Source organism: Tupaia chinensis, unplaced genomic scaffold, assembly GCF_000334495.1.
Source record: "Tupaia chinensis unplaced genomic scaffold, TupChi_1.0 Scaffold149501_1, whole genome shotgun sequence".
In the NCBI taxonomy this organism is placed as follows: Eukaryota; Metazoa; Chordata; class Mammalia; order Scandentia; family Tupaiidae; genus Tupaia; species Tupaia belangeri.
In genome coordinates, this window is record NW_006209345.1 from 1,207,135 (window position 1) to 1,233,666 (window position 26,532).

Below are 26,532 nucleotides of genomic sequence, written 5' to 3' on the forward strand. Positions count from 1 at the left end.
GGCAAGCCCACCACCCTTATAGCAAAAACTTCTCAAAAAGAAAAAAAAAAAAACACACCCTCAAGTGTATGCATCCTAGACGCAAGCATACAGACACACCCAAGCCCCCACACCCACACACAAGTGCATGGACAGCACACGGGCACATGTTGCCTGCCGAGAGACACGTGCACACAGGTATGTTTCCAGATATGCAAAGAGATACCTGTGCAATAGCAGGTGTCCGGGCCTGTGAGCTCAGACCCACACCAAGCCAGAACTAGAGACTATAAACCCAGGCACACACTGATGTATATGCACAGATGTGTACGAGTTCATATGCACATGTTCACATTCATGAACTTACATGACATCCTCAGCTAACACACGTGGCTGCAGAGGCAGACCCACAGGCACAAATACACCCACATACACATGCACACATACTTTTGTACACCCACATGCACACGCACTTTGCCCCAAAGCGATCCACGGTGGTGAATAGTTTCCACGTTTCTTGCTGCTAACCAAAGTCGCCAGTTGGAACTTGTTTAATTGCCGCTAAAGAAAAAGAACCGTCAGCAGTTTCAGGCTCATGCCAACACTCAGGGTGGGTGCCCTCCAGTCCTTGGCTGCCCGGTAACCAAAACCCAGGCCCCGCCTCAGGAATGCTGGGCAGTGGGAGGGAAAAGGGAAACATGCCTTCACCCCATAATTTAAACATCTGAGCCTGGTACACAGGCCCAGCTCAGAGCTGCCGTGCTGTGCCTCCTGTGGGCACGTGAAGGGCAGGCGGGGCTTGGCTGCCTGCATAGCTGTCAGTGCAGAGGCCTCCCCCAGCAGCATCTGCTCCCCGCAGCCCAACGCCTTCTGCCGGGCCACCTCAATGGCCTCTTGCTCCCTCACATCCTAGCCCCTGCCTAGTCCCTACTGAGCTCCCAAGTGTGGAGACCAACCCTCTTACTCCCTGTTCTCTCCCCTCCCACCACCTCACATAGACATGCTCCTTGGGGGCTCTCTAGGCTACCCCGGGCATCCTACATCCAAGCTAGGGCCAAGGACAATGAACTATCCCCTGACCCATCCACGGCTTTGGTCCTCTTCTCAGCTCCACGGGCCCCTCAGTCTCGGCTGTCCTGGGCTGGACTCAGCGTCTACCCAGCAGAGGGCCCTCCCATTGGCCCTGCATTTCTTCCTCCTCCCTATCCTCCATGCCTTCAAACAGGGCTATTGTCCTCATGACTCGCATGTCCTTTTAAGCCAGACCTGGTACGGGGGTGCGGATGAGGCCGATGGGCATGGCCAACATTCCAAGAAGGAATTCTGAGCAGGGATGCTGAGGGTGGATCCTGAGGGGGAATCTCAAGGAGAGAACTCTGAGGAAGAAATTCCAAGAGGGAATTCTGAGGAGGGGTCCTGGGGAGAGATCCTGCAGAGGGACTTAGGAGTGATGCAGAGATCCCAGGGAAGGCTCCTGAGGAGGGAATTCCGAGGAAGGATTAAGTCTCCACCCTTCTAATCCCATCACACCAAATTTCATCACAGGAATGTGGGGGACATATATTCAAGTCACAGCACCCTAGAAGGGCCAGAAGAGGCTGCAGGCCACAGGGGAGGAGGAGGTGGAGGCGTGCTGAGGCCTCATGTTTCCTGAGACATCTATGCAGGCTGTGGACATATCACATGAGCAGCACAGAAGGGGCTGGACCCTCGCTGCAGGTGGAAGAGGAGGACTGAGGATCCCACCTTCACCCCTGCTCCCATGAGGCCTCTGCCCTCCTGCCTGCCCACATGATGACCACCACATTTTCTGGATCCTGGCTTTTGCTGTACAGAGGAGCACCCAGTCTTTTCTCCTGTCCATCAAAAAGACAGAGAGCCCTGCCCCTAGAGAGTTTCTAGTCTAGAGGAAGCAATAGGCAAGCAATAGGGGGCAGAGAGAATGCACTATTCCAGATGGAACCATGACCACACCCACTGCTGGGCTTCTCAAGTTTGCCCGGGAAAAGCATCCCTTTGAGGGGTGGAGGGAGCTGGACCTACATCCAGACTCGTCCCTGCATCTCTCTGTGACCTGAGATGGTCCCTGTCCCCTTTGTGCCTCAGGCTCAGAGGCCTGAGCCCGGCCACTCTGCTGGAGCTTCTCCAGCCCTGGAGGGTCCTGGGACAGAATGTGGAAGGCTCCAACTTCCAGGCCTACTCCCAGGGGCCGTGGCTCAGAGGCGATGCAATGTCTTCATCTAGTGCAGGAGGTTATGGGGACCCGGTCAGAGCCTGGGACTCCCTCTTTCCCACAGCGCCCCTCCCCTGGCCCTCCCAGCCCTCAGGGGAGGGGGAAGAAGCCATGGGTTTCCCAGGCCCAGGGAAGGGAAGAGGCAACAGGCAGCCTGGCCATGGACCGTCTGCCAGTCTCTACTTCCACGGTTTGAGAGGACGGCTCAGACAGCCAACCGGGGAGGTGGGCAAGGTCATTCCGCCGTGGATTTCTTTCTTTTCTTTTCTTTTCTTTCTTTTTCTTTTTTTTTTTTTTTTTTTTTTTTTTAAGGGGTTTTTTTGGATGGTCATGCCACAATCCCTTCTCCTCCATTCTCCTCTCGGGATCTTGGGCATGCACGCACACGTGCCCGGCGTGAGTTTAAGCCACCGGGTCCGGGTCACGAACCATGGTCGACTACGTGGGAGTCCAGCAACATAGCCATTACGGGAAGTGAGCCATGCTCTGGCTACTCCAGGGCCTTTTCACAGCTTCTTCTGCCCCTCAGCTCCCTCCTGTTTTGCACTTCCCCTTCAGGCCTCTCCCTGACTGGGTCAGACTGGGCCCACAGGTTCCCATGCCCTCTTCAGAGACATGCAGTGACTTCACCTGTAGCCACCACGTTGTGCCCTACCAGCCAGCGGGCCCCTTGAAGGAGGGCAGGAGGGAGCTGTTCCATCACGCTGACCCCATAGACTGCTTCTGTGGGGTAGAGGGGAGCTCTGGCCCCCACCCCTCACGGCCTGCTCAGGCTCAGTGCAGGATGTATGACAGGCCTGGGACACCCTCATCTTTAACTGTCCCATGTCTCTTCAGGAGGCCACCTTACTACAAGTTAGTGCTTGGGTCCTCACCATTCCCTTGGTCACACTGCTGTGGATTTGACCAGCAGTCCAGGACCAGCATACTTCTTGCTGTGGAAATGGCATCCTTGTCACCTCCAGGTGCCTGGAGGTCTGGGGACAGATTAGCTTTCAAAGGTTTAGGTGGCTAGCATGGACCACAGCCCTGCCTGCTGCATGGCCATGCCATGGGTCTTCAGCAGGGCCTGGTAGAGCTGGGCTCTCTCTGGGTCCCTACTGGTCCATGGGTGCATGTCTGTCTGTGTCCCCCACCAGAGCCTGACAGAATATGGTGGGCCTTGGGAACTTCCCTAAGCACAGAGACAGAGTGAGGTACACCCGCCTAGACACACGGAGGAGACCTGACCATGCCTGTGAGCCTCAGAAAACTGCAAATTCAGCCTGGGCACTGGCACAGCAAGGGCTATGGATTGACCAGGCAGGTCCATGTGTGTCAACTGAGAGCCAAGAACTTCACAGACACCATCTCACCTTGCAGGAAAAGAGGCACAGGGAGGGGGTGTAACTTGCCTTGGGTAACCCAGCACACGATGACAACTGAATCTTAGTTTCTCCCGATGCCATAAGCTGGCATCATCTTAACTTCCTATCAGAATTAACTTACTCTTTCTCTTTCTTTCTTTCTTTCTTTCTTTCTTTCTTTCTTTCTTTCTTTCTTTCTTTCTTTCTTTCTTTCTTTCTTTCTTTTTTCTTTTTTATTTGGATACCAATTACATGCAATGAAACACTGGATTTTATGTGACAACTCAATGAGGACTTCTGTGTGCATTCACTTATGTAACCACCACCCAGCCCAAGATACAGAAGGTTTCTATCACCCCTAAAAGTTCCCTTGTGCTTCTTCCTAGTCAGTACTTTGGTCACCATGCATGAGTTTACCCGTGCTTGAACTTGGCATAAATGGAATCACACAGTGCCATTCCTTTGTGCCTAGCTGCATTGTTCAATATGACATCCTTGAGTCTCAGTGCTGCTACGTCTATCTGGCTTGTCACTCTCCCCATCTGAGCAACATTCCACCATCTAGGTCTACACTTTGCTGATGGGCCCGTGGAGGAGTCCAATTTGAGGCAGTGATGAAGAAAAATCTGTTAGGGGCTCTTTGTACGAAGTTCTGTGTAGACAGCTGCACATATTCCTCTTGGCTGAAGATCCTGGAGTGGGTTTGCTGGGCCTTAGGGTAGACAAGTGTAGCTTTAGAAGAAACTGATTCAAATACCTTTTAAAAATTGCGAACATGTATGGAAGTAGAAAGAGAAGAGTAGAACGAACTCTGGAAAGCCCCTCCAACCCCGATATTTGAAAGCAAATCCCTGGGGTCAATTCAGAGGTCAGCGTTTCAGTATGTGTGGCAGAAGTGACTTTGCTGGTAGAGCCTTTGGGGGCTGGCTGCCTCCAGGGGTGGCCAGAGGGTCTGCAGAGGCACCCAGCTACTGGGGAGTACCCAGAAGGAGAGCAGGAGTGTTGGGTGCTTGACATGGTGCTGGGTGAGTGTGACTGAGAGGGCCTCCCCGCTACGGTCTCAGAGGTCTGGCCTGTGCCCTGGTCCCACCCAGATCTCTGTTCCTGCTCATCTGCCCTCTAGAACAGCTCCCACTTGCTGATGTAGGACAGCCCCATTTTCAGGCACTCTAGGTTTGTTTTGTTGGTTTTTCTTTGGGGGGTGTGCACATCTGCACACTCAAGGCATGCTGCTCTCAACTCTCCTGTCTGTCCCAGCTGGGCATCTACCCAGCCCCCGCCCCAGCCCCGGAGGCTTCTGGGTATGCCTGGCCGCCCATGTGTTTTTGCAGTTCTTTAAAATCAGTTTAATAAGGAACCCAGGGCTGAGTCTTCAAAGGCCGCTCCTCAAAAGACATCGTTTTCACTCAGTCTCCCTTCTAAAGACAGTGGCTCAAGTTTTGCAGATTAATCAACAGGGCTGCCGCAGCCGAGTGCACGCAGCCTTCATAACCATGCTTTGTGTGGCCCCCGGCCCCAGCCGCCAAGCCGGGACCCCGGCTCCCCAACAATACCCGCCCGGCCTGGGTGGCACTGTGCGATCCCACTTGAAAAGGCCTTTCGCTGGGGCTGCCTTTTAAGAGGGGACAATTGGCAAGAGGCCTGGCGCTTATTCATGCAGAACAGCAGTGAAAAGTGCTCGCAGCCAGTGTCAGGGTGGGCAGTGCCCAGAGCAAGGGGCCTGTGTAAGGCCCGGGGAAGGCAGTCGCTAGGAGACGGCCCACCAGGCATCCCCCCACAGCCCTTTGGGGCTCACTCCGTACCCCATCCTAGCCCCACCAAGTCCCCGGGTATTAACCACAAGTCTTTCCCGAAGCTCAGCCTAAATGTGCTGGGACGCATGAACAGTTGTGCACCCTCTCTGGGCCTCCTTTATCAATGGGCTGCTCAGGACTTTCCTAGCATCCTTGCAACTCTGAGATGGATTCCCATCTCCGCAGCCCTCCCTGGCCCCTCCGCCACCGAACCCCTGAACCCTTCTCCTCAGTCTTCCCAAGAAGGATTGCCGTCAAACAATCCCTTTGTTTCACTCCATCGCACTTCACCTTCCACTCCTGTCTCCCTTAGGAGCTTGCCCCATCTACCCCCCATATAGAAGGAGGTGGAGGGGGCAGGAAGGGAGGGGTCTGGGGTCTGGCCTGCAAGACGCCTCCAGTTGCTAGAATCATCTCTCCCAGCACATGGTTTCATTCCTGCATTCCAGATGCCTGGCTCCTTCCTCCTTCCCCAAAGTCTTGAGAAACCCACATTCCACTCTTCTCTGGAGATTTTGCTTTAGGGTGGGTCTCTAGCATTGGGGAGTACCTTGGGTAGGGGCTTCCATCTTCTCTCTGTCCATTCTTGGTTCTGGGCTGTTTGTCTGTCTGCTGCAAACACTACGTTCCTGGTACCCTCCATCTTCCCCTTCCTCACTCCCCACCTCTCTTTCCATGCCCTTTCTTCTTCACTATTTCCCCTCCCTCCCTCCCTTTCTCTCTATCCTGACCTGGTCTGGCCCTGTGCCCCTTCCCCTTCACACTTGTGTCGCCATTGCTGTCCTGTCCCTGTGTGCAGTGGGAGAAGTAAGGATGACAAGACTCAGCTTGACCCTCTTCCCAGCCACTGTGGATTCAGCAGGGGAAACGACTGTTGCCCACACTGAAGGGAGAAAGAAGTTGAGACTCCAGAGTTAGAGGACAGTCCAGAGAGGATGGTTGCCTATCTGCGTTGTCTTATGTTCTCAAAGGCCCAGACCTGCCATAGCTCTCCCTGTGGCTCTGGCAAGCACTTCTCTGACCTCCGTTTCTTCTTTAGGAAAGCAGGCTGCCACATCCACCATTCCCTGAATTGATTAGCTAGTGAGAGGGAGAAGGTCACAGCATGTCCCCACCTTTGCCCCAGCAGATTGAACTAAGGAAGTAGAAGAGCATTGAATAGTTGTATTAAATTGAATTAATGGAGACCAGGATGAGATCAGTCCTACCCAGTGGGGTGTGCTTGTTCTTGCTCCTGACAGTTGATTCCTAAGTTTTTAGGAATTCTCAAAGCAGGCTATTAACTGTGGTTATCATTGAAAATTCAGTGATACAAATTTACAGTTACACAAATCAGATTAAAAATAAATGTAATAAGTACCCAAAATGACTATTTCCTAATTATTTTGCTACATTTTGTTATTATCTACACTCTGAGATTGTTTGATCTATTGTATTTATATGGTGGAAATATTCAGTGGCATGCTACCATGGATCTCTTCCCAGCTCTGTATTCAGTGACCTGAGTAGCTGGTGATGGACCACTGCAAGAGTGTTTGCACCATGGAAATTGGCAAACTCTCACTGATGGCTTTGTTGACTGTCTGGACTTAAGCAAGTGCTGGAAAAAATAATAAGGCAGATTAAATTTGAAAATGTGTTATTCTGTAGTAATTGTATCACATAGCATAGAAAACTGAGGACATATTCTCCCAGTGTCTAAGAATCATTACCCAATTCCACACACACATACACACAAAAATCCTATCTTCCATTCTTGACAAAAGAGTAAAATTTTAACAACTTTGTTATTTTATGTAGGTGTTACTCTTTATAGTAAAGAAAAAATGGCAACCCATAGAACGACTCTTGTTCATGAATTAATCTGTAAGTTGGCTATGGATACAGGGTGAGCAAAATCAACAAAAACATTCAGTGGGAATCAAATAGCTGTATATTTTATTATTATGTGTAAATTGGATTTGGGCTTCAGGGAGGGCTTCCTGGCAGAATTGATTGAAACCTAACAGATAACCCACGAGCATTCTAACTCATGCTTCAGAAAAGTGACAAATCCTAAGTGCATACCTTGATGAATCTGTGCCGGCCAGTAACATGTACTAGTCCTCAATCCAACAAACAAACATTGCTAGAGCTCTGACAGCACCTGCCCTTCCGGTCACCCCTTACCCCCTGGGGTAAATGCGCTCTTGGCTTGGAATCCCATGGATAAGTTTCACCTGTTTTGAAACAGCGTGCCCATTCTTCGGTGCTGGCTTCTTTCACTTATTATGTAGGTAGGTTCACCCATTTTGTTGTGAGTTGCTGTGATCGTCCACGGTCATCACTGCATAGTATTCAGGCTGTATCCCACAGTTCATTTATTCATTCCATTTTTGGTGGACATTTGGATTGTTTTCAGTTTGAGGGTACTATATATTCATGATTCTGCTATGAATAATCTTGCATGCCTTCTTATGAACAGCAGTAAACATTTATTCAGAGTATAGCTACAGGAGGAGAATTTCTGGGTCTCAGCTTTGGTAGAGTCTGCAAAACAGCATCCGAAGTGGTTGTCCCATAATATCCCCCAACACTGTGTGAACAGTCTAGGTGCTTCATGCTAATGTCTTTGTCTCGTTTTACTTTTGCCTGTCCTGATGAGTATACTTGGTATTTCATTGTGGTTTACATTTCCCTGAGGACTAATGACATTGAAAAGTACCTGTTCAAGTCTATTGCTCTGCATGGCTTTTAAAAATGTTTACTATATTTCTTTCACTAGAAAAGGAGCTCATGTATGTGTACACAGAGAAGGACAGAGAGACAGGCAGGTACTCTCAACATGGTCTCATCGTACCACAGTCCTTCTCCTAGCTCTCCAGCTAGTAAGAAGCTTATACTCATCAAACCTGTGTTCATCTGGCATGTTCACCTGGTCAACTGGGTATCTGAGCTGACGGTTGGCCGTATGGCTTCCAGCACTGCAGATCAATATGATTTTTCTTCTTTTTTCTTTTTCTTTTGAGAGATACTTGCTATTGGGCGTGTGCACTCACTCAAGAGACAGAGAGACAGAAAGCAAGAAATCACCCCCTGGGGGAATGGCCACACTGAAATACCTTCTTCTCCATTCTCCTCTTGGGATTTTGGGCATGCATGCACACACACCTGGCATGAGTTTTAAGCTGCCAAGTCTGGAACTCGAACCACAGTCAACTACATGGGAGTCCAGTGAAGTTACCATTACACCATATCATCTGTGCCACAGAGGCTGTGTAAAGGAGTTCTTAATAAATTCTATATATCTAGAGCAGGGGTTCTTGACCCCAGGCTGTGGACCAGTGCCAGTCTGTGGCCTGCTGGGGCCATGCTCTGGCTGTGCAGCAGGGCTGGGAGCAGTGGACAAGCACATGAGGCTTCATCTATATTCACAGCTTCTCTCCATGGCTCACATTGCTGCCTGGACCATTTCACCTCCTGCTGGGCCACAGTACTGGATTCTTACAGGAGCATGGGCCCTATTGTTGTATGATTGTTTCTTTGTATACTGCAATGTGGTCATGATGGAAATGGGGTTCATGGTGGATGTGGTGCCTTTGGTCATCTGGGACCAACTTCCCATGCCTCCTGTCCACAGATTATCTTCCGTGAGGCCAGGAAAGATAGAGACCACTGTTCTAGAATGTCAGACATCTGCATTGCACATAACTTCTTCCACTCTTTTGACTGCATTTTCCCTTTCTTTTATTTATTTTTTTTAAGAGACAGACTTTTGCTATCAGGTGTGCATGCTCACTGGACAGACACACACAGAGAGAGAGAGAGACAGAAAGCGAAAAATCACCCTCCAGGAGGGGTGGCCACACCACAATCTCTTCTCCATTATTCTCTTGGGATCTTGGCCATGCACACAGACGTGCCCGGTGTGAGTTTCAAGTCGCATGTCTGGGACTCGAACCATGGTCGATTATGTGGGCGTCCAGCAAAGTAACTGCTACGCCGTCTGCTGGTCCCTGCATTTTCACTTTCTTAGTCATGTCATTTGATAAACAGAATTTCTTAATAATCTTGGTAGTCTTTCTTTTAGGATTGGTACTTCCCGTACCCTGTTTAAGAAATCATTTTGTGCTCTAGCACTATGGAGATATTCCCTTATGTTTTTTTTTTTTTCTAAACCTTCACATTTCAATACATAATCCATTAGCAATAGTGTTATAGGGTAAGGGTCAAGATATGTTTTTCCCATTGACTCGAACCCATTTCCTGACAAGGTCTTGCAGTGGTTCCTTTGCTGCAGCACCTACCCTGTGTCTGTGGATCTCTGCTCCATTGATGGATCTGCCTGGTTGGGTCAAGGCTGCACCCTCTGAGTTCCTATTGCTCTGCGGTTGCTTATGGTATCTGCGATCTGCCCTTTGTTTTCTTCTTCTTCATGATAGCCTGGCTATTCTTGGCCCTTTGCAATTTCCCATGAATTTTGGAATCTGCTTGTTAAGGTTTAACAAGCGGGACGTTGCCAGGAAAATATGGGGGTGAAGCAAATCACATTCCAGGAAAGGGAAATCACTTCGTTTAGTCATTTTTCCATGCGTTGAGCACCTCCTTTGTTCTAGGCACTGGGAATCCAGAGCTGCATAGATTAGCACCATGCAATAGCCTGGGAGGGAGGTCCTGCATTTACCTACACTTACCGACCAGTTACCTGAGATCTAAGGTAAAAAAGCTACTGACTGAAGTTCACCAAGTAAGTAAAGTGTGAATGTACAGCCAGGCCTAGGTGGGTTCATTCGTTCATTTATTCATTCTGCAAGTACTAACGAAACACCTGCTATGTGCCAGACACTGTGCTAAGTGCTGGGGCTACAGCTGCCACAGTCCTTGGCCCTAACCTCTTGCATCTGTCCAGGAAGCCAAATAGACTGAAGTTTGCAAGATGAAGAAAGGGGAGACATTCCAAAACAAAGGAAGAGAATGTGCCAATCTCATCCTAGTGGAGGTGATGATAGTTGGCATCAAGAAGGAGGGTGAGGTACAGGGGCACAGGTAGAAGGATGCAAAGAAGAGCAGGAGGGTCAGAGCCAGGAAGCAGCAAGTAGGTCATAGGAGGCAGAAGAAGTAGGGCTGGAAGACAACAGACTGCCTCGACACCTAGAAGGCCAGGCTCAGTGTCTGCACCTACAGTCTAATCGGCAGAGGGAGGCAGGGTTGTATGGTCAGACTCCTGGGCCTTGAAGCCTAATCAGCCTGGAAGCATAGTGAGGAAAGCTTCTGTGTTAGGTAGGGGTTCAGGGTCGGTGACCTTCTTAGGCACCTCTGCCTGAAGTTCTGCGACTTAGCACAGTCTCTTGCACACAGCATGTGTTTAATGAATGAATGTATGAGACCCTGTTTGCAAGCACTGAGCCATGTTCATTCCCAAAACACTTTCTGTTATTTCACTTCTTCCCTCGATAACCCTGGAAAACAGAATCTCAGAGAGAGGACTGATAATCCATGGCTAAGACCTCCCTTATGGTTGCCCACTCCCAAGATCAGAGCAGCACTTCTTGGTCCAGCCTGTTCCACAGCAAATGAACATCTTTGAGTGGAGTTATTCCTGTTGACCGAGAGGTGCTAGGCCAGCCCTTGAGCATCCTGGGGGCCAGGCCCCTCCACTCAGTTGCCATGCTCAGACAAGATGGGGTAGAGGCTAGCCTTAGGGTCAGCAAGCATGGTAGACAGTCCTACCCCACACTCTGCCTACCATCCTGTTATTCTCAATAGAGAGAACAGAGGCCCAGGGAGAGAAGGGCTTGCCCAAGGTTCCAGCTCACCCTCTTCCCAGCTTCCTGGGCAGAGAGAGCTCCCTGGGCAGGGTAGGACTGCATGTAGCTGGACAGGGCCTCATTTAGAACGGCTTTGCATGCCCTGGGCTGCTGTCTCGAAATCCCTACTCACTTTGGAACCAGGGCGCTGCCTTTCGTTGTACACTCGGCTCACATATTTTTACCTGGTCAGTCCTGACCCTGCCACCTCCTCCTTCCAGGGCAGCAGAGCTAAGCTTTTCCCTAGGGATGCTTGTCTATTGCAGGACACAATTGCTCTGATTATAAGTCAGGAAGCACATTAAAAAAGGGCAGGAAGAAAAGGAACATTCAAACCTTTCCTGGTGAAAACAGAGGCTCATTTTAGCTTCGACATCAGAGCATCTATGTGCCATGGCCAACCCAGAGGGAAATGAAGCCACATGGGTCATGGTGAGGAGCTCTGACAGTGACCCCCTGGAGCCTGTTGCCTGTAGACTGTGCTCGGGGCTGCCCAGGGAGCAGGCCAGGATGCTGCCCTCACACCCTCAGGCAGGATGGCATGGCACCTGGAGCCTCAGGAACACTCTCCTGGTGGAGGGCTTCTGGAGAAGATGCACTGGGCTGGGCCTCCTTCTCTCCCCCGTGAGCAGAATCTCCAGAGGACTAGCCTGTCAGAGGCTGGTGCAGTTTTCATGGAAGAGCTGAATCAAGTATAAGAAGCCCTTTCCCCAGTGCCAGGCTTAGGTACGCACTCAATAAAGGAGAGCGTGTCGGAGTATTAGCACCCAGAGGTCCCCATGGAGTATACCAACACAAGGGGCTGCTCTGGAGAAAGCAACTGGGGTGAGGGGAGTAGCACTAGGCAGGAAGAGGTCATGCCATGATGCCTCCATGATGGCCCCTGAAGGAACATCTGAAGCTGGCATGCCCCATAGATGCCTCAGTTGGGCAAAGAAAGAGAAAACTTTTTTTGAGAGGTTTTTGCTATAGGGCACGTGCACTCACCACAAAAACAGAGAGAGACAGAGAGACAGAAAGCAAGAAATCACCCCCCTGGGCGGGGGATGGCCATGCTACAATCCCTTCTTCATTCTTCTCTTGGGATCTTGGGCACGCACGCACACGTGCCCGGCATGAGTTTAAGCCACCAGGTCGGGGACTCGAACCACAATCAACTCTATGGGAGTCCAGTGACATACCCATTATTATGTCCCCATCTTTATTTATTTATTTATTTTTTTAACTTTTGCATCCATAGTCTTTGGACGTGCATCATCCCAGAAAGAGTGGGACCTCTGGCAAGGCAACCTTCTACAGCTGAGCCAAAACCTCAAGGAGGCTGGCAGCCCAGGCTGTGCTCCCAGCAGGCCAGTTTGTGGCTCTTTCAAGCCAGCAGTTCTGGGGGGGAGTAGTCATGGTGTGCTTAGTGGGTCACAGTGCCATGGCCCTCTCCTGCACCTCCTTGCTGTAAAGTGAGTCCCTTGGTGTCTTGTAGGCTATGTGAGCTCCTAGGTGAGTGGATCAAACACTTGGTAAGCCCTCAACACTGATGCTGTCGGAGGTCCTGGGGGCAGAGAAGGCAAACTTGCATCTGGAATACATGTCTGTTCCTATTGAGGCTCTGGTCTTTCTCTGGCTAAATACAGCTCACTGGCCACCAAGTGGCTCGCTGGTCTCTGTGAGAGAGGAATCTCGTCAGGGACATCGGCAGAAGCAGGAGCTAGATCAGCCCTTGTAAGTGGTGCCCCTGCTGAAAGACCCCCTCAGAGCCTTCATCCCCATATCATGGCTACTCTCTTCAACAGCCCATTGTGCCAGCACTGGAATGGCCAGTGTTAGAGGTGGCTCATGTCAACAGGCTGGCCCAATTCTCCTGCTCAACCATGTGTGCTCCCTGGTGGGAGTTAGCGCACAGCAAGGACCTTCATCCTTCACTCCTACTCCTGGATGTCCATCCCTCTGCCTCTCTGCCCCAGCTCTCCTTGTCTCTCATCTTCCTGCCTTTCTCTTTCTGGACCCCTCTATGGGAGTCCAGTGACATACCCATTATTATGTCCCCATCTTTATTTATTTATTTATTTTTTTAACTTTTGCATCCATAGTCTTTGGACGTGCATCATCCCAGAAAGAGTGGGACCTCTGGCAAGGCAACCTTCTACAGCTGAGCCAAAACCTCAAGGAGGCTGGCAGCCCAGGCTGTGCTCCCAGCAGGCCAGTTTGTGGCTCTTTCAAGCCAGCAGTTCTGGGGGGGAGTAGTCATGGTGTGCTTAGTGGGTCACAGTGCCATGGCCCTCTCCTGCACCTCCTTGCTGTAAAGTGGGTCCCTTGGTGTCTTGTAGGCTATGTGAGCTCCTAGGTGAGTGGATCAAACACTTGGTAAGCCCTCAACACTGATGCTGTCGGAGGTCCTGGGGGCAGAGAAGGCAAACTTGCATCTGGAATACATGTCTGTTCCTATTGAGGCTCTGGTCTTTCTCTGGCTAAATACAGCTCACTGGCCACCAAGTGGCTCGCTGGTCTCTGTGAGAGAGGAATCTCGTCAGGGACATCGGCAGAAGCAGGAGCTAGATCAGCCCTTGTAAGTGGTGCCCCTGCTGAAAGACCCCCTCAGAGCCTTCATCCCCATATCATGGCTACTCTCTTCAACAGCCCATTGTGCCAGCACTGGAATGGCCAGTGTTAGAGGTGGCTCATGTCAACAGGCTGGCCCAATTCTCCTGCTCAACCATGTGTGCTCCCTGGTGGGAGTTAGCGCACAGCAAGGACCTTCATCCTTCACTCCTACTCCTGGATGTCCATCCCTCTGCCTCTCTGCCCCAGCTCTCCTTGTCTCTCATCTTCCTGCCTTTCTCTTTCTGGACCCCTGGTAAGCTGGCCAAGCCACTCAAACATAGAGACCACATCTCAGTCCCTACAGGCTGAGCTCAGGCTGCTTCTCTTTCTACACAAAGTGGATAGCCAGGTGTGTCACGCTAAGCTCTGCCCATCAGGATTTTTCTTTCTGTAAGGTCATCCATATTTCAAGGTCATCCCTGAATGAAGCCAGAGTTCAGCAATGATCTGAACTTTGAGCTTTATTCTCCTGTGTCCTCTGCTCCCAGAGATCTTCCAAACACCCCTGGAGATGAGCTGAAGGGGGCACTGGTGAATGAGGTGGAGGGTGGGTATATCTGCTTATGCTCTCTGGTCTCTAGTTCAGTTATCAATGCCCATCTTCTTACGATGCATTCTTTCTGGGTGCACTCAACCTCATGAGTTGGTGAGTCTGATTGAACGCAGTGTAGGATGGGCAGTTTGGGCCACATGGTTCCCAACCCTAGAGAAGGAGGAAACTGGAACATGGATCTGGACGACAAAGAAGGTCATGGCCTCTAGGAAGGGGAGACTGAGACAAGCACTGGCTCTCAGGACTGTGGGGCTGTGTGCAGGAGTGCTCGGTGCTCTGTCCTCACATCATCCATCCACCTAGTAGCTCTTGATGCCCACTCTGTGACAGAGTTTGAACAGGGCCGTGGGACACAGAAATCCAGCAAAATCTGCCTTACAATGAGCAATAGACAGTGAAAGTCACACAGTGAGAAACATCTTGTGGAAAGAGAATTCGGTGGAGTGAAGCCTCCTGGGCATATTCAGCTTCTAAAGAGCATGTATTCCCTCACAAGGTCCACAGTCTGGAAGACTTCCTGGAGGAGGGAGTAGTTTCAAAGTCTCCCAAAACCCTGATGAGAAACCCCTTCTAGATGGACTATAAATTAAGATGCTACCTGCTGAGCACTCATGCTGAACTGTTTACACCTGTTTCCTGATTCAGTCCTCACAAGAGTTCAGTTGGGTGGCTATGTTATACTCCTGTTCCAGCTAAGAAATATGAAGCTTAGAGGTAAGGTGTCTTACTCAAAATCATCCAGGGTTGAGATTCGACCTAAGTCTTCTTGTCCTAAAGCCCATGCCTTTAACACGTGGTGCTTTTAGGTGCTGTTTACCAAATTCTCCTGACGTTCATCTCAGGGACCAAGGCAGGCACACTTCCTAACTCTCTGTTATTGGGAGAAGTCACGAGACTAGAGCTGGCCAATGAGTTTCAAGTAACAGTGATGCTACCTTACTTGCTGGCTGGAGCATTGACCTGCCAGAGCATGATTTTCCTGCTCTGCATTTTGGAAAGGTAGTTATCCTGTCAGCAAAGGTTACCACAGGGCCGTGAGGGACATGCTGTGTGAATGAGGAATCAGCTTTTGTTGTTTCGAGCTGTAAAGATTTGGTGTCATTTGTTACTGTAGCACAGCCTACCCGGGCCTGACTGATACATGATCCAACTTGAGTGTATTGTGATGGGACCAAGTGAACTCAGGGTGTGACTGTCTCCTTACTTGAAAACAGAGCCTGGAGGTTTTGAGATGAACCAGATAGGTCTATGCTAGGTGGCCTCTGCTGCTCTTCTGATCTGACAATGAGCTCTGACCATCTGCAATTTCCCGAACATTTGCCTTCAGCATCACTTCTTCCCTCTTGCTCTCCCTCCATCATTTCCAGCATGCTGCTGGTGGCTTCCCCCAATCCTGGCCCCAGCACAGCAGCTCTACTATGAGATTCCAAGAGCATCAGGTAAGCAGACCCTCTTGAGGTACTGGGCAGTTAAGGATCCCATTGTGTAGACAGTGATTTGGTGAGCAGCTATGGACATGTCTCCTTTGGCATGAGCAAATTTCTGGCTGCTGCCATGCCCACAAGCCCACTGGTCTGCTGGCTTCTCCATCTTCCTTGTAAACCATCCACATGGGAGTCCTCTGTGTGCTCCAGCACATCCCAGTTCTGGGCTCTTTTGGGACAAGCCTTAGGAACCCGGAATGAGTGAGGCACTCCATGCCTGAAGTTCTCCCACTTCTCAGAGACCACCGACAGGAGTCCTTAGGATTGGTGTCAACTTCTTGGTGCAAATATATCTGGTGGTCGTTTTAGGCAGGACTGATACAAAGTAGTCCCATACCAGGAACCCAAAGCTTCTCCATCCCAGAGCCCAGTGGCTTATATCTGTGGCCACTGGTGCCCCTAAGTCCTGTGGCTGAGATTCCAAAATGGCGGCCGAGCATCTATGGCTCTGGCACAGTCACCCCTCACTAGGTGGATCTCCTTGGGGTCTGAATCTTAATGTCATCAGGCCAGGGCATGCCAGTGGCCAGAATCTCTGGGCGTCTTGACTGGCCCTAAAACTCCTGGCCTAACCAGCTGCTGGGGTAGGCCTGGCTGCCTAAGTCCTCTGTGCTCCTCCTAGGGGGTCCAATTCCCATGGGAGAGAGTGATCTTGTTCTCCTGGCTCTGAGAAGGTTGCTCTGAGAGCCAGAGGTTACAAGGCTGGGAAGGTGCCCCAGGAATGTGTCCCAGAGACTGTCTAGCCTTCCCAGTTTTCACCCCCCAGTGACCACTCCAGGGCGGGGAAGAGCCAAAGCCTGCAACCTGGTCTGTAGCCCTGAATGTGGTCTGGCTCCCCGACTGACCTAGGCTGGTCCCCATGGGGCTTCAGATTCCAGGCAGTACCACCCAGGGCCCCTTCATGGGCTCTGGAATGATAAACAAACAGGCATAAGCAGTGGAAACATCTCTGACTCTCCAGGTTGAGAAAGACTGGGCTGGGATGGAGAGAGACCCTAGAGGGGCCACCTTGGAGGCAAACAAGCTGCAGCCTGTGTGCAGGGAGCTGACCAGACCCCTGCAGCCGCCTGGGAGCCAGCATAGACAGATGGCATCTATGCTTAATGGGGCAGAGAAGGGGCAGAGGCATCCTCAGCAGCCCACCCAGTTACACGCCCACCCAAGGACTCTGGGCCTGCCATGCCAGTTGGGAAAGGAGAGCCAGGAGGAGTAAGACCTGCCCACCTGGCACACCAAGTGACCTAGCCAGATGATCTCTTCCCTCTGGGAGCCAGGGTCCTTGTTGTGCAGGCAACAGCGGGCAGATTTTTGACAAAGGAATGACCAAGGCACCCTGCATAGGCCTCCCTGGTGCAGGAAAGGGAGGCAAGCAGGTTCTGGTTGGCATCTGGCCTCTTGCTCTGGATCCTTGGAGGACGAAGGTAGTAACAGCCAGAGTTGTCATGAGAGCTAATACTGGCACCTGCGTGTCGGAACTGCTCAGGGCTTTGCCTGCCGTACCATGCTCCTGACCCTCAGCAACCAATGATGCCTTCGGCCCAGTGATTGCTCCTGTGTTTGGACAGGGAGCCTGGAGCCCAGCTGAATCCCAGGGCAGAGGAAAGTCAGGTCTCTTGTCCCCCCTTTCTATCTCTGCAATGGCCTCACTGAGCCCTTTCAGGGATGGCTCTATCCAGGGAGTTTTCTGTTTATTTGTTTATTTTATTTCTCAGTGTTATGGTTCGAGAGGAAAGAAAGAGAGCTTCATAAAAAGTTAGAATGGAAGATATTTGTTGAACACCTCCTGTGTGCTACTCAAGGATTCTCCTCCTCTGGCTGCCCCTTCCCCACCTCTAGCATTGCCATCTGCTTTGTGGGCATCAGCGTTAGTACCAGCATCACTGTCATCAGCACCAGCAACACAGCATCACCAACTTCACCAGCACCTCCACCGGAACCGTCAGCATCAGCACCGCGGGCGTCACCAGCACCAGCAGCACCTCCACCGGAACCGTCAGCATCAGCACCGCGGGCGTCACCAGCACCAGCAGCACCTCCACTGGAACCGTCAGCATCAGCACCGCGGGCGTCACCAGCACCAGCATGACCAGCAGCGTCAGTCTCATCCCAGCTCCTGTTTACTGGAGACCTACTTTGGTACAGGATGTGAACCATATGTTTAGAAATGTTAAGGAGAGAGTATTGTTTCATTTTTACAGACAAAGAGAGAGAGAGACAGGAGAGAGAGAGAGAGAGCGGTCGAAAGATGCTACCTATCTTTGAAGATAGAGGAAGGGGTTGAGATCTGTGGAATTCGGGCAGCCTCTAGAAGCTATAAAAAGTAACTGAATGCTCTCCTAGAGCCTCCAAAGGAAGACACCCCAGCCTCCTTGTCCTTAGACCATTGAGCTCAGAGCTGTCATTTTAAGTCACCAAGTTTGTGGGCTTTTATTACAGTACTTGTAGAAACGCATACACTGGATTTAGGGTGCCCGCTCACAGGACATCTCCTCTGAAAACAGAGCAGCCGTTCTGCACCCCCTTCTCATGAAATGTCCCCAGAGCACACACTGCTGGGTCGCGTGATTTCCGTTATAATACTTACTTGGACCTGTCCTTTCCTGCCTGGATGGCATCTCCATAGGGCAGGGACCTCCTCTCTGGCTCACTGCTGCGTCTAGAACACAGCTATGTCAGTCTCCACGGGCTGCTGTGACAAAATACCACAGAGTGGGGATTCAGGGAACCAGCAGTTAGCATAATGGCTATGTCGCTGGACTCCCATGTAGTCGACTGCGGTTCGCGTCCAGGACCCGGTGGCTTAAAATTCACGCTGGGCACGTGTGCGTGCGTGCCCAAGATCCCGAGAGGAGAATGGAGGAGAAGGGATTGCGGCGTGACCATCCCCCCTGGGGGGTGATTTCTCGCTTTCTGTCTCTCTGTCTCTTTCTGTCTGTCTGGCGAGCACACGCAACCTATAGCGAAAACCTCTCCAAAAAAAAGAGTGGGGGTTCAAACAGCAGAGATCTCTTCTCTCACAGTTCTGAAGGCCAGAAGACTAAAACCAAAGTCCCAATATCATCATTCTCTGATGAGGGCCTCTTCGGAATTGCAGGTGGCTGCTGTCTTGCTGTGTCTTCAAATGGGAGAGAAAGGGGGAGAGAGAGAAAAAAAAATGTGCATGACAACCTCTCTGCTGTCTCTTCTTTCTGGGCGCCAATCCCAACACGGGGCTCCACCCTCAGGATCTCATCTCACCCTAATTACCTTCCAAAGGCTACATACTCAAATACCATCACGTTGACAGGTAAGTAGCCTTCAACATATGAATGGGGAGAGGAGTACAATCCAGTTCACAGCGAGGGCTTCACCAGTGGGAACACAGAGAGAGTATGTATTTGCTAAATGAATGAATGACTGAGTGGTTGTATTCACCGGTGAAAGGCAGCCTTCCCCCGGCCCCATTCTTCAGAAAATGATGCCCACAGGGCATTCGGAGTCCCTAGGTGGGTGAGCACCCAGGGCTGCAGCCCCATATCCCTCTCTCCACTTTGTAGGCCCCTGAGCAGAATCCTGGGCTGGGACACAGGCCAGGGCTCAGTCACAGCCACAGCTCAGCATGGGAACCAGCAGGGGCAGATCCTGCCTCACACCTGGTGCCACTGCTGCCTCCAGGCCTCTCTCCTCTCCCCTTCTCTCTGTAGGTCTCTCTGGGTCAGAGACCACATTTGTCTCAGCCCAGATTCCTCCTTAGAAGGCTTCTGAGGCCCCAGGTGTTCACAGAGCACTCACAGACGCAGTCTGCCTGGAGAGCTTTCGTCCAGCTGTTTACAGCAGGGAGCCGGACTCCAGTACTCAAAGAATAAGGGGTGAGCGAGAGGATGAACGCAAGGCCTTTACAGGAGGAAGGGGCTTTGGCTGGGGAGTCAGTCTTGCCTCTGTTTTGGGCTGTCACTGTGTCCTTGGGCACATTCCTACCACACTCAGGCCTCAGTTTCTCGAAGGCTCAGCTCCTTGGCTACAGACCCTGAATCCCTCCCACATGAGTTCTGGGGTCATCAAAAGTGGGCTAGGCTAAGGGGTAGGCAGGTGGCACAGTGGTTAAGGGCACTGGACTCCCACATGTTTGACCATGGTTCAAGTCCTATACCTGGCAGCTTACTTTCTCACTTTCCCTCTCTCTCTCTCTTCTTCTCTCTCTCTCTCTCTCTCTCTCTCTCACTCTCTCCATCTCTGGTCAAATTCAAATAAAGAAATAAAGTTAAATAAAAAGTAATTCTAAAAAGAAAAAATGTGGGCTTAGGAAGTCAGAGGCCCCTTGGTAGGAGCTCAGAGCAGAGTGTGACCCAGCCGGTGCTGGGGGCCCTGTGGGTAGGGGCTGGGCTAGAGCCTGGGGGCTTGGTTGGGCAAATTTCAAAGTCTCAGGAAAATGGGTCTGACAGTTTCAAACAAAAGCCCCTTGCCCACTTTGGTTCTGAAACAGGGCAGGGAGTCAGAGCAAGTTTTAAGGTTCAGTGCCCAGTGCTGTATCTCCTGGCAGGTGGACAGACCTGGGGACCATCACTAAGGGGAGTAAAGAAGTCAGAGTGTACCAGGACAGGACACAGAGGGACGGGAGGAGGTGGGGGAGGCTGTCGGCCCATGAGAACAGCTCTGCACAGCAGGGCCCACCTGCAACCCAGGTTGCCCAGCCCAGGGTCTGAATGTAGAACCCGATGCTTCTGGATGCTCACCTGCCACTGCTCGCACACCTGCCAGGGTAGTGGGAGAACAAGGGAGCTTTCCTTGTCACTGGATTAAGACCCCTTCCCACCCAGCCCAAGGCTAAACCTAAGCTTTTCTGGAATGTGAGTCTGCAGGTGTACCCCTGCCAGCACGAAGGGTGGCCTCTTGGGCTTGGCCTAGGAGCCCCTGGGACTCCAGGTCTCGACCTTCCTCTGAGCACAGTTGGAGAACACAGGCCAAGTGGGACCCTACCTGCCCAAAGTCACTGTAAGTCCTGCCGATGCCTGATAGGCACCATGCTGCTTGGCCCTAACCTGGAATCACCTGATCTATCTCCTCTCTCAAAGGTCTTTAGGAAAAGGCCCAGGCCGTGGGAGTTCCCGCTGGCCGAGGGAGAGCCCCCCGCCCTTTCCGCGTGGCCTCTGCAGGACATTACCTCATCCCTCATGGGGCAACTCGGCCCCAGGCCAGCAGATTGTGCTGGAATGTGCTTCCTGCTCCTCCAGCTCGGTCTGATGGGGAGTGCAAACCAGCAGAGATGCAGTGCCCGCCCCCTCCCGAACAAGAACCCAGAGCTTCAGCCCCCAGATATGTCCTGAGCAGGGGTCCACCTGCCTCAGGGTCCACCTGCTGTGGCTCTGGGACTCTGGCCCACCCAGCAGCAAGCGGAGAGCAGGAGTGAACGGAGCTGGCCTCTGACTGAGCTGTGGGATCGACAGGAAACAGATGCACACAGAGGAAGCATCCGTGCGATGAGCAGAGGCTCCCTTTGAAAGCACAGCCCCAACCCACCCCATGCACAGCGGTGCCCAAAGGGGAAGGCTAGGAGGAGCCTCTGTGGCCTGAGGTGCCCTTTCCTGGGCACTGGGGAGGAGCCACGCCACCAGGCCTGGTTCCCTCTACAGTCATAAAGTACTGAACTCGGGTCACATGAGCAAACAGGTGACAGGTGGAGCTCCCATCCTTCCATAGCATCATCCTGCAGACACCTCCGGGGCCACAGGAATTTGACAATGGGTGTGGACTCAGGTCAGGTCCTGTCCCAGCTCAACCACCAACTCCCAGGTGCCATGGCCTGATGTTGCACCCCGCAGAGTCTGTTTCCTTGAGTGGTCCAGGTGGGGGTGAAGCATGGCCTGCTCCGTGCTTGCCATCTTCAATATTCGCTGTATTTTTCTGCTCAGGCTGTCCTAATAAAGCACCCAGACAGGTCTGAAACCACGGACGTTTACTGTCTCAAAGTCACGGAGGCTGGAAGTCCAAGGTCAAGGTGTCGGCAGGGTGGGCTCCTTCTGCGGTCTCTCTCCCTGACTTGTTGATGGTGTCTTCTCCTTGTGTCTCATACAGTTGTCCCTCTGTGTTATTATCTGTGCCCTAATGACCCCTTCCTTTAAGGCCCTCAGTCAGATTGGATTAGGACCTGCCCCAACGACCTCATTTAACTTTACCTCTTTGACCATCCTGCCTCCAAACAGAGGCACATTCTGAGATGCTGTTTGTCAGGACATCCAAGAGTGAAATGAATTATGGGAGAAACATGACTCAGCCCGTGACACTCCTCAGGGAAGCAGAACGCCACCATTCATTCATTCACTCATTCATTTATTCTGCAGACACTGACTGAGCACCCTCCAGTGCCATGAAAGTGGGGGCGGGGGGGCACACGCATGGCCAAGGTGACAGGAGTGGCCTCTGACCTCCAGGGCTCACAGACTGAGAAGGCAGAAGGCAGAGGTGGAATGAGACAAGGAGACAATACAGTCTTTAGGTGAGAAGTGTCTGGAGTCAACCTTGATATCTTCTCTTACCTCTACATCTAGTAAACCTGGCCAATAGAATCTTCAAGAACCTTCTAGTAAGTCCACCCATAGAATTTCCTAGTAAGCCTACCTTTGGAACCTTCTAGAATCTTCTAGTTAGCCTTTCCTTCAAAACCTGACTGCATCACTACACTGTCACCACTCTGGTCCACCACCCTGGTCCTGCTAATGTCCTTGCCCTCCCTCGGGCCCTTCTCAGCCCAGTGTTGGGGGAAAGGCTGTCAAATCCAGATCAGACTGTGTTCCTTTTCTGCTCAAAATCCACCCATTGTTTCTGGTTTCTATCAGAATAAATACCCAAGACCCCACAACAGCCTATAAGGCCCCACCTAGGGTGGTGTTGGGTGGCCATTCCCAATCTCTCTTACAACTCAACCCTTCACTCTGATCCAGCTACCTTGCCTCTCTGCCCCTGCCTCAGTGCCTTTGCACTGGCCATTCCCTCTGCCTGGGTTCTGTTTTAGAATTTCTTTGTTACTAATAACAGAAATACCTGGGTCTGATAATTTATTAGGAATAGATATTTATTTAGCTCATAGTTTTGGAGGTCCAAGGTCAAGGGGCCACATCTGGTGAGGGTGTTCTTGCTAAAGGATAATGTGGCAGCAGGCATCCCATGGCAAGTGCTTGCGTGTCTATGTCCACAACTCTCTGTCTCGTTCCTTCTATGTATAAACCCACCAGGACTCAATCATGGGGGACTCACCTGGAGGCCTAATCACTTCCCAAAGGCCCCACCATGCAACACCACAATCAAGTTAAATCTCCCTCACTCAACAGTGTTACAGCTCACCCCCTTTTCAACACATGAACATTTGGGAGATATATGCAAATCATAGCAACCCTGCTTTCCTTAGATGCCCCTGAATCCTCTTCCCTTTATCAAGTCTTAAGTGAAACAGCCCCTGACCATCCTATTTAAATTATCTCCTCACTGGCTCAATTCCCCTTCCTGCTCAGTTCTTACTCCCAACCTCACCTGCAAAATGTGCAATTTTTGTTATTTTGCTTGTTTTTCTCCCTCAACTTCACATGACCTTCTTTCCTCTGTCTCTCCCCTATTGTCTGTCTCCTTCCTCTGTGTGCCTGTCTCAAAATCTGGGTCCTCTACAGGACCCACCCTCTGTGGTGCAGCTGTGGAATTGGGAGCCACATGCTGGCCACCGTTTCAGTCCTCAGTCCAGTTGGCCTGAAAACATGCCAGGTGCATATGCATGCCTGAGCTCAGGATCCTGGCAGCTGGAGGGCTGGAGGAAGGGATTGTGGCATGCCTGAGCCCTGTAGAGGGTACGTGTCTCTCTCTCTGTCTCTGTCTCTCCTCTCTTACACACACATGTGCTCTATCATGAATAAAAGATAGTGAAATCCCTCTGCTACTCTCCTGTAAGGACACCTGCCATTGGATTTAGGGCCCACCCAGGTAATCGGGGTGATCTTTCCCTCTCAAACTCCTTAACTTCATCAATGTGTCCTCTCTACAAGGGAAACCTCAGAGCTGCTTCTCCATCTGCTGTGACATTAGACAAAGCATCGGTATCTGGTATATATAGAACTTAACAAACAGGAAGGAGAAAAAAAAATAAAACATTGGAAAATGGGGAAAGGACCAGCAGGTAGTATGGTGGTCAAGACACTGGATTCCATATGGCCAACTATGTGGTTCCAGTCCTGGACCTGGCAGCTTGCAAAACATGCCAGGTGGGTGTGCACACATGCCCAAAAGTCCAAGAGGAGAATGGAGGAGAAGCGATTGCAATGTGCCCATTCCCCCGTGGTGTGACTTCTCACATTCTCTCTCTCTCTGTCTCCCTCCAGTGACTGCCTGTGCCCTATGACAAAAATCTAAAAACAAAAACAAGAAAAAAATTTTTAAAAGAAAAGAAAGAAAGAAAAATGGGGGAAACCATGACCAAAGAAGAAATTTAAGGTAGAGGCTTAAGTGTCAAATAACCAGTGATAAACTGTTCAACTTTACAGGGTAATGAATATGAATTCAAACCATGTCATTTCTTAACACTCCCTTCCTCATCCAAGATTTACAAAAATGTGGAAGTCTGACGATAGCAAATGCTTCAGGAATGCGGAGAAACGGGAAGGCATGCTTCACCAGCGTAAACTGGCCAAATCACTTTGGAAATCAATACGGCCTTTCATGGTAGAGCTGTGCCTAGCTCAGGAACCTGCAATTCTGCTCCTGTGTGCTTACCCATACACACAAAGGGACCTGTACAAGAAAAATTGCTGCAGCCTTTTACAAAATTTCTTCTATTATTATTAGTAGTAGTAGTTTTTGTTATAAGCTGTGTGCGTTTGCTAGAAAGAGACAAAAACAGTAAGAGGGAAAGTGAGAAACTACCTCCCCGCTGAAGGAGAGGCCACACCACAATCCCTTCTCCTCCATTCTTCTCTTGGAATTTTGAGCACACACACTCACTCACACACCTGGTGTGAATTTTAGAGGATGACACACACCCTCTACCCTGGGTCTGGGACTCAAACCAGGGAGTCAGCCATGTACTAGTCCAGCTGCCTTAACCTCCACGCCACCTGATGGCCCTTTGCAGCATTTTTAATAGCCCATTTGGTAAAAGCCCAGTAGTCTATATATTGCACACACATGCGTTGTGGATAAATGTGGGTTGGATAAATTGTGCTGTTTCACGCTATTGAACGCTATGACACAGTGCGCATGAGTAAGTGTGCAGGGTGCCTCTGTTGACATGGGTGAGGCTTAGCAACATGATATAGAGACTAAAGAGACAGAACGACTAAATGTAATGTGCCATCCTGAAGTTGCAGGATCCTGAGACAGAAAAGGACATGAGCAAAAGGACTGGGGAAATCCAAACAAAAGTCTTGATGAACAGACTATGGTTCTGTAATATGTCAAGAAGAGAGGAAATGGGACCAGCAGTTGGCGTAATGGCTATGTCGCTGGACCCCCCTGTAGTCGACCGAGTCTCGGATCCAGTGGCTTAAACTCATGCCAGCCATGTGTGCATGCATGCCCAAGATCCCAAGAGGAGAATGGAGAAGGGATTGCAGAGTGGCCATACCTCCTGGGGGGTGATTTCTCACTTTCTGCCTCTCTGTCTCTCTCTGTCTTTCTGGCGAGTGCATACGCCCTATAACAAAAACCTCTCAATTTTTTTTTTTTTTTTTTTTTAAAGAAAAGAGGAAGCTGGTAAAGGGCCTATATAGGAACTGTGCAATCTTTGCCACTCTCCTGTAAATCCAACACTATTTCAAAAGGAAAAGGAAAACCAAAAGCAAGTTGCAGGCGACTATATACACTATTAGAGTGTTTATTAAAAGGGACACTCTTGGAAAATTGTTTCATATGTTGGTCAAGAGGTAGCAGGTGAAATATCAGAAAATGGGGGGACAGTAAACAAAAATGTTGATGTTATGCTTTCCCCTGGGGGAGCTTATAGAATCGAGAGCGGGGACAGGAAGGAGGGACTCAGGAAGGTTTTCCATTTTACTTTGTAAACTGTGCAGAGGGTGCTCAGATAGTCATTCTCTACATTCAATATGCTTTCAGTATTCTGTTCACAGAATTCTTTAGACTCTTCCTTATCTATTAGTGTATTCATTACACTTTGGTGCATAGGTAACATGGCATAGCAGGTTTTTAGAATCCCGTAAGCGCTAGGTAGCCTCGACTCTTCAATAGACAGAGGGTGTCAGGCAATCTGCACCAGAAGGGAGCCGGCAACTGCTTTCCAACTTCCACTTTGAAATCTGTGATCACCATAGTGAATGTCTACCTGGGCAGATTTTCCAGGTGCCTTCAGGAAGTCGTATGTGCCATCGAGTCTGGGGGAGCCCCGCTGAAGGAGCAAACTCCACTCACCCGACTTGCCATGAGCAGGGCCGCAGCCTAGCTCCTTGTCCCTTTCACCCTGACTCAGGACCTTGCCTATACCTAGCCCCCATGTCCTAGCTGTCCTGGTCTTGGTCTTGACTCATGCTGCTAAACAAGGGGAAAAGGTGGTGCATGTGTGTGTGTGTGTGTTTGTGTCTGGGGGGAGGTAAGGGGCAGGCATGGGCATCACTGGGGCCCTAGGACCCAAAGATGCCTGCTCTATCCCTAGAGGGAGTATGAGACATGAATGAATGGGAGGCGCATATATTTGCATATATTCAGTATATGCTAATTCAAGTAATTTTCATGTCATTTCCCGCTCCCCAACAAGATTTACAAAAATGTGGAAGTGAGACAGTGGGAAGGCTGCA